The sequence below is a fragment of the Pteropus alecto genome, unplaced genomic scaffold, assembly GCF_000325575.1.
Source record: "Pteropus alecto unplaced genomic scaffold, ASM32557v1 scaffold111, whole genome shotgun sequence".
Lineage (NCBI taxonomy): Eukaryota > Metazoa > Chordata > Mammalia > Chiroptera > Pteropodidae > Pteropus > Pteropus alecto.
The window spans coordinates 291,499-299,640 of NW_006431915.1; positions in this window are offsets into that span (position 1 = coordinate 291,499).

An 8,142-nucleotide genomic window follows, 5' to 3' on the forward strand; every position below is an offset into this window, starting at 1 on the left:
TCTGCAAATTAGAAAACAGTATGGAAGTTCCTCAAAAAACTAAGAATCGATCTACCATATGATCCAGCAATCCCTCTACTTAGTATTTACCCCAAAGACTTGAAAACCCATATCCAAAAAGATATTTGCACACCAATGTTCATAGCAGCATTATTCACAGTGGCCAGAACATGGAAGCAACCAAAATGTCCTACAATAGATTGGCTAAAGAAGCTATGGTACGTATATACAATGGGATATTACTCAGCCATAAGAAGAGATGAAATACTGCCATTTGCAACAACATGGATGGACCCTGAGATAATCATGCTAAGTGAAATAAGCCAGACAGAAAATGTTGAAAATCACATGATATCACTTATATGTGGGATATAAACCTAAAAGCAACAAATGAACAGGACACACGAACAGAGACTCGTGGACATAGACTATAGGCTAGTGGTTACTGGTGAGGGTGGGAGAAGAGGGGAGAGTAGGTTGCGGAAGAGGGGGGAGTAGGTAGCGTAAAAGGGGTCAAATATAGAGGAGTAGGTGGAGGGCGAAGTGGGTAAAGGGGATCAAATATATGGTAGCTGAAGGAAACTGGACTTTGGATGGTAAACACAATAGAATATACAGATGTCAAATGATAATGTATACCTGGAAATTATATAATTATATTAAGCCATGTTACCCCAATAAACAATAAAAAAATTAAATAAAATGAAAAATAAAATAAAATATGATTCAAAAATAACACATATGAAAAATTTAGTGTTAAACTACATGGTACTGTCAAAATGTGCAATGAAAGTTAAGAGAATTGAAATGATATGGAATGGAGAAGACGTGGATTATTTTATGGAGAAGGAAGAGTACATAAGAGCTTTAGATGAAGGAGAAGAAGCAGATAAAATTTCCTAAATTTTCAGCATTCTCTCTCTCTCTCCCTCTTCTTCTCTCCCTCTTTCAAAAAACTTTCCCTCCTCCTTCCTTCCTTATTTTTTCATTTTTAATAAGAGATATACTGAGGAGTCAGGAAGTTTGCCTAGAATAAGTGGAAAATTATTAGTCAGGCAACCAAAAAGAGGACATTTCAAAAGGAGAGGCAAGATTAACTACAGAATACTGATGAGGGTGATTTAAAAAGAGAAAGAAAAGCCAAGTACCCAAAGGAATTGTTATCATAGAGATCACTGGCGACCTTGACAGGATATTTTCATCGTAATCGAGAAAAAAGCCAATTAGAGGAGGCTGAAGAGTGAGTTATTCAGCTTCCGGCAGAGTTATAGACTAGATATTTAGAAAAGCCCTTATGCTCCAAAATATATAGGTTTTTAACCCCACAAAATTATTAAAATTTAAAAGGTTCTAGCTGAACTAACAGAAAATTGAGGGAAATTTCTAAAGGACTCATCAAAATAAACTAAGATTAGGAACAAGATCCAGAGCAATATCTGAGGGCAAGGGTATCCTGGTTAAAACATGAGTTCTGGGAATGTAGATTTTCAGGGATGTACAGTCTAAATCAACAGCTGAAATCATTTCTGATTTTTTTTTTTAAGTCAGGGACATCATTAATTTGCTCTAACTAGAAAATGGAAATAAAAATTCCTTCTGAGAATAAATAGTCAACTTTCGTATGTTTCTGGGGTAGAATGTTTAGTATCCTCGAGGTCATGGAAACTGCAAGCCAATATATTATTAAATAGAAGTGTCTGCAGATTGATAATACCTAATGAAACCCAAAAGAATTAAACTCAGATTCCCTCAAGAAGAAAGCAATTTTAACATAACTCTATTTCATTCCAATATTAAATAACACAAATAACATATTTAGTTACCAATATTCCAAATAGTCACATACAAAATATAAAATAACTATGTATTTAATATATTATTTTTTTAAAATGGCCAAGAAAATTCAAAGATATTTCCAGAGATAGAGGAATTCAGTAGAGGTGTTCATACTGTGCATCTAATAGAAATCAAGATGTATAAAGTGTGTTAAATAGAAATGACAGGAATCTTCAGAGAAATTGACAAATCAGCTTTGTTCTGATGATTGGGTCAAACAGGTCACTTGCAAAGGCAGAGTTTAATTCTAGGAAAGTAAGACTTGAAAGATGGTGGCTCCTAAGAAATAAGAGGCAGTAATTTTCTCTGTAATCATAACTGATTCAAATGTGAAAACAAAGGGGTGGGGTATAGTTAAAGGAGAATTTTGCATGTTCCCAGAAATCTCTGTACAGTCTAGTTCCCGTTAACAAACAGGATAGATTGGTACCAGTTGACAATAATAGTGCCTAGAAAGATAGAGCTCACACCAGAGGAAGGCAATATATTCTGAAAACATGGAGACATGCTTCTCATTGGTTTTAGATCAAGAACATAAAGGAAAAGAAGGGCTAGCCTCTTGGAACAGACAATATATTAATGAAAAATGAAGAGCAAATGGAACATTTTGAAAGGAAAGCAACATCATTATTTGCATCCAGTAATCTCATGTGACAGTTAAATATATAATTTTTTTTTTTTAAATATAGAGTAGCTGAAGTTACTGATGACAGTTCAAAGTTACCTCTAATCACAGAGAACTTTTAATAGTTTCAAATATATGTGGTTTTTTTGTAGCATGGGGCTGGTTTTCATCTGTGCATTTTGGCTCTTGATTTCTGGTTCTAATTATTTTATAGTCACCACAGATAATAAACACAGTGGTGTGTAAGTGAGTGAGTGCTGCGGCCACATGTATTTTTAATCCTTGTTTTAGTGTCTCAGTAATTATCAGATAGCAGAGATAAAAATATAAAATATGTTTTGAATACTACTTTTACTTTAAAAACTGTCAAACATTGCTTTTTATTTTTTTGGTGTAATGATTATTAAAATACATTTCACTCTGTCGTTAGTTTAAATATATTTCTGAAGATGAACTGTGACACCTTTAGGTTTAAAACACAATTTGCTCTACTTTTTAAAGTGAAATATGTATAAATTTCTTATCCCAAAATCTTACGTTAATAAACAGATCTTAGAAATAACATAGACATTGTATAACTGATATATCAGTATATAAATAGAGAACAAGGTATTTAGGTATAACATTACACAATCAGTAACTAAATTTGATTTTGTGTCCAATCTGTATTTTATTACAGATGATTAATACAAACTCAAAGCACTCATTAACGTAGATTTGGCAAAGTGGGAAAAAATGAAAAATTAACCCTTTCTGTTATTTTTCTTTCCCTCTCTCCATTTCATTTCTTTCTTCCTACCTTTTTGCCTCCTTTCCTTTTTCCTTCCTTATCAAGAGAATCTGCTGCTAGACTGTCATTTTGTTTCCTTTAATTCCATGCCCAACCTATAACCAAGCACATTTCCCTGATGTCAAAAGGAAAAGTTCTGTTTAAAAGTACCAGGAATGAATTGAGGGGCATATGAATAAAGAGAATTTTAATACACATGGCTTGCCCCCCTATAAATCATCAAAAAACCTCTCAGAATGAGAATCCCAAATTCACAGAACATATTTATCTCTCCAATGATCCAAGTCCTTCTGATTTCTATTTCTTTTGCCTTTTCATATTAAGGCATAATTTTGACTATTAAAATGCCCAAATTTTTTTAAAAATTACTGAATTAATTTCACATTTGTATATCTGTGATTATATACACATTGAAGATTAGAGGTTTAAAGCAGTGTGCAGGTATGTAGTTTTACCTCATTGTGGTTTTAAATTGTATTTCCCAGACGTATAATGATGGTTAGCATTTTTGTACATATATTTATTATCTATTTGAATATTCTCTTCTGTGACATGTCTATGACTTTTAACAGAATGTAAAATTGCTGATGTAAAATTATTGACTTTTAATTGTTATTTATATATTAATATGAATTTTTAGATATTTTCTCCCACTCCGTGGCTTGCCTTTAAATGTTTCCATTACCAACATAGTATAAAAAATAATTTGTTTTTGTTTTATTCTTTAATATGTTTTACACACACTGCTCACATTTTTATTGAATTAATGTATTATTAAGCTTTCAGTATTGGGATATAGCTGGAAATAGATAATGTAATTTTTAACAAATTTTTATATATTAAACAATTATAGAGGTAATTGTATATAGAAAGTTATATATCATTGCTTTTTATTTTTATCTATTTTTAGTTTTACAGTGTTTTGATTTTTACAAGAATCAATTATAGGAAAATTATTCATAAAAGTAGTCTCTTTTACTTTACTTCAAGAACTGTGCTTCTTAATCCGATGGCTATCTATCCATTTTCCTAGTCACTGTATTTCTTAAGAGTAAACTGGAGATATCTCTGAAATGAAAATTCTGTGAGCTTTTAAAGCGGATGTTATTGATTTAAGTAAGAGGCAGAAAAGGTTTGAAAAGTACTAATGGGAAATAGGGGTATCTCATTGCTGGCAGACTGCAGATTTATGACTTTCATTATGTTTTTACGATTAGAACAAAGATCTGAAATTTTGTATTTAAATTATTCCTTTATGACCAGATTTATTTGTAGATAAACTCCATAAAATAGTCATGTTAATAATATTACACATAAAGAAGAATCAATACAAAATTCCCAGTGAGGTTTGCTTTGATTCTGTTATGTTCTTTTTTATTTCCTTTCTTAAGAAGGCAGAATATACTAAAATAATTGAAACTAAATAATTCATGCTTTTCCTACCTCAGCTAATTTTTTAATAAAATAACTGAAATATACAAACTCTGCACATAATTTGTCTATGAATAGTGATGGGAAGGCAGAATTATTATACTTTTTAGCAATACCGTTTTTCTGGATACTCCAGAAACTTCTTAGCAAATATAACTATTCAGCAATATTTATTTGATGCCTAATAATGTCAAGGTCCTATGAGAGCCATAAAGATAAAAAAGATAATTCCTATCTTTAAGCAAAAAATAATACCAAACTTAAAAGAATAAGGTTGTACAAATTATAATATAGAGGGTGAAATAAGAGAGATACAAACACCCATACAAAAAGAAAAAGTACTGCAAGAAGATATATGTCCAGATTCCAAGAGGGACACTAACGGAAGAAGCTATCTCAACATATTTAGAAAATAGAGGAGATTTTTCCAGAAGAGGGAAGGCTTGACTCATTTTTGAAATTTTTGTTCTTTTAAGGTAGTTGGTCTTGGAGGAGAAGATATTCTAGCTAAGGCAGAGGATGTGAAAAGTCACAAGAGTATGAACAGAGATAGAAATTTTAGAATCTTGCAATTAATTTGATATGTCCTGATGCATAAGTATGGAGACAAACAAGGAATAAATTTGGGGGGATTATCTGTGGCCAGCCTGGATTTTAGCTTGAAGAAGATGTGGATACCATTATGCAGGAATATAATGAGTTTATTTGGAATTTTAGTAAGATCACTATGGCCAGTTGTCAGTGACAGCAGCAGATAATAAATAGATTGGTAAATTACCATAGAAGCTAAGAACTCATCTTTCCAATTCATGTCCTGGGTTTTGCAAATGGCAGAATTATCAACTCTCTCATTTGAAACTGTCCTGTTGACATTGCAGTTAAAACAGCTTATGTGCCCTTGAACAAAAGACAGGTCCATACGAAGTAATTTTAGTAGGTGTCAACACCCCCACCTAATTGCTACTCTTTGGAAACTATTTTCATCAGTCCATGCTGGTTTTTCTGGGGACTACTACACACAGGTACTTGAACAAGTGGACTTTAATAAAAAGCCCAACAAAGTTACTTAAAAATAACAGAAATAATGAGGGAAAAAAACATAGAGAAACAGAGATACTGATAGGGCAACTGCAAGTAGTGACCACAGTCTGAGAAAGAACAGTCAGAAGAGGTAGAAGGGAAGACTGAGGGAAGCTTATACTGACAAAATCAGCAATATACCTGACTTCTGCTTCTCTCTTCCTTTTAGATTCAAAAGTCAATACACTCAGCTTTACCTAAAATTCACTGGTTTACCTCATGAATTTGTTTTTGTTCCATTGTCACAAAGTTTATTTTGCAGAAATTGCTGAGAGAAGAATACTTAATACAAATCCCCTTTGGAAAGGGAGTAGATTAAAAGTGTGGCACATATATACAATGGAATATTATTCAGCCATAAAAAATAATGAAATCTTACTGTTTGCCACAACACGGATGGACCTGGAGGGCATTATGCTAAGTGAAATAAGTCAGACAGAGAAAGACAAATACCATATGATCTCACTTATAAGTGGAATTTAAAGAACAAAATAAATGAACAAACAGAACAGAAAACAGACTCACAGGTACAGGGAAGAAACTGAAGGTTGCTAGATAGGATGGGGTTTGGGGGACTGGGTGAAAAAGGTGAAAGGATTAAGAAGTACTAATTGGTCATTGCAAAATAGTCAAGGGAATGTAAAATACAGCATAGGGAATATAGTCCATACTATTGTAATTATATTGTACAATAACTATATAATATTGTAATATAGTGCCAGGCGTGTACTAGACTATCAGGGGATCACTTCATAAATTATATAAATGTCTACCCACTATGCTGTATACCTAAAACTAATATAAAATATTGAATGTCAACTGTAATCGAAAATTTCTTTTAAAGGGGGGCAAAAAGGTAAAGGGGAATACGAGGTTCAAATTTCTAGTTATAAAATAAATAAATCAGGGAGCTATAAAGTACAGCATAGGGAACATAGTCAATATTGTAATTACGTACGGTGTCAGGTGGTTACTAGACTTATCATGGTGATCACTTCTTTAGGTATATAAATGTTGAATAACTATGGCGTACATCTGAAACTAATATAATATTGTATTAGCTATATTTTAATAAAAAAAATTAAGTACAATGTAAGGATCGAGGATGTAAACTAGTACCTTTATACAAATAGATTGACTGTCTTGGTATTGGGAAAGGAGATGATACAGAAAACCTGCAAAAGAATAAGAAATACTGCTATAGTTGAGACATGTGGACCTGGAAACCCAGGTTTATTCATCTTTTTATCTCAATACTTAACATTATTCCAAGCTCAAAAGGTCCACTGAATGAATGAACTGGGAGTATTCATACTGAATGAACCCCAAGCACTTTATTGTTTTTATTGTTGTGTTGTAGGGGAGAGGAAAGATAAAAAGAGTAAGTGCTGCAAGTTTGATGAAATTGGATTTGTTTAACCTGTTGTTCAAAACCAGACGTACAGTTTTTGTTTTGTTTTGTTTTGTTTTGTTCACATAATTTAAAATGGTCATTATCAAATAACTTTAGATTTCTAGAAAGTAAAGATGTTGCTGTTTCCTAAGACAAAACCCAAACATGCTATTCTAACTTTTATTTGCTCTTCAAGATTCAATCTCTATCTTTCTCATTCGACTTACTGCATATTAAGTTGGCCGTTCTCTTGCTTTCTGGCTTCCTAATGAGGGGGCCACCTCAGCCTACCCTTCTGCTCTTTCTCTTGTCTTTTCATGCCTATGAAAGAATATACAACCTCCTTATTATTAGCTGAAAATTATTGCAATATCTTTCGATTTCCTTACACTCTACAGAAATGTTTTATTATAGTCTCTGCAAATTATCCAATTCTATTTCAACATTCATTTCTTGTCAGGACCCTGATGGATACGTGTGAGTGATGATCGATATGTAATACACCTAATTTGACATCAATTTGGTAAATTATTCAATATATTTATAATTGATCTGTTTTGAAACACATAAATAGAGCCATTAAAGTTTTGGTATTTTTCAATTTTAGGATCTTGTCTCATTTATTTATTTACAATCTTCATTTGATGGCTGGCAATCTATCAGAAGATACAGATACATATAATCCTAACATTGATTATGTGAGAAATCAATATTGGTTGCTGTTGAGAATAGAAAATATACCTAGGTAGAAATAACTATGAAAGCAGTACCTTTCAGTTTCATGAACAGACATTTATAAATGAGTTTAATAGAAAAAATAAGGTTTTTAAACTATTCCATATCCAATAAAGATGTGAGTTACAGCACTCCAGTATAATGTTTTCAGGTTATCTATGTCATCAAATGCATAGAAATAGAAATTTATAAATTTATTTGTAAAAAGTATTTAAAAATATATTTATGAATTTATTTAGAAAAATAAAATTA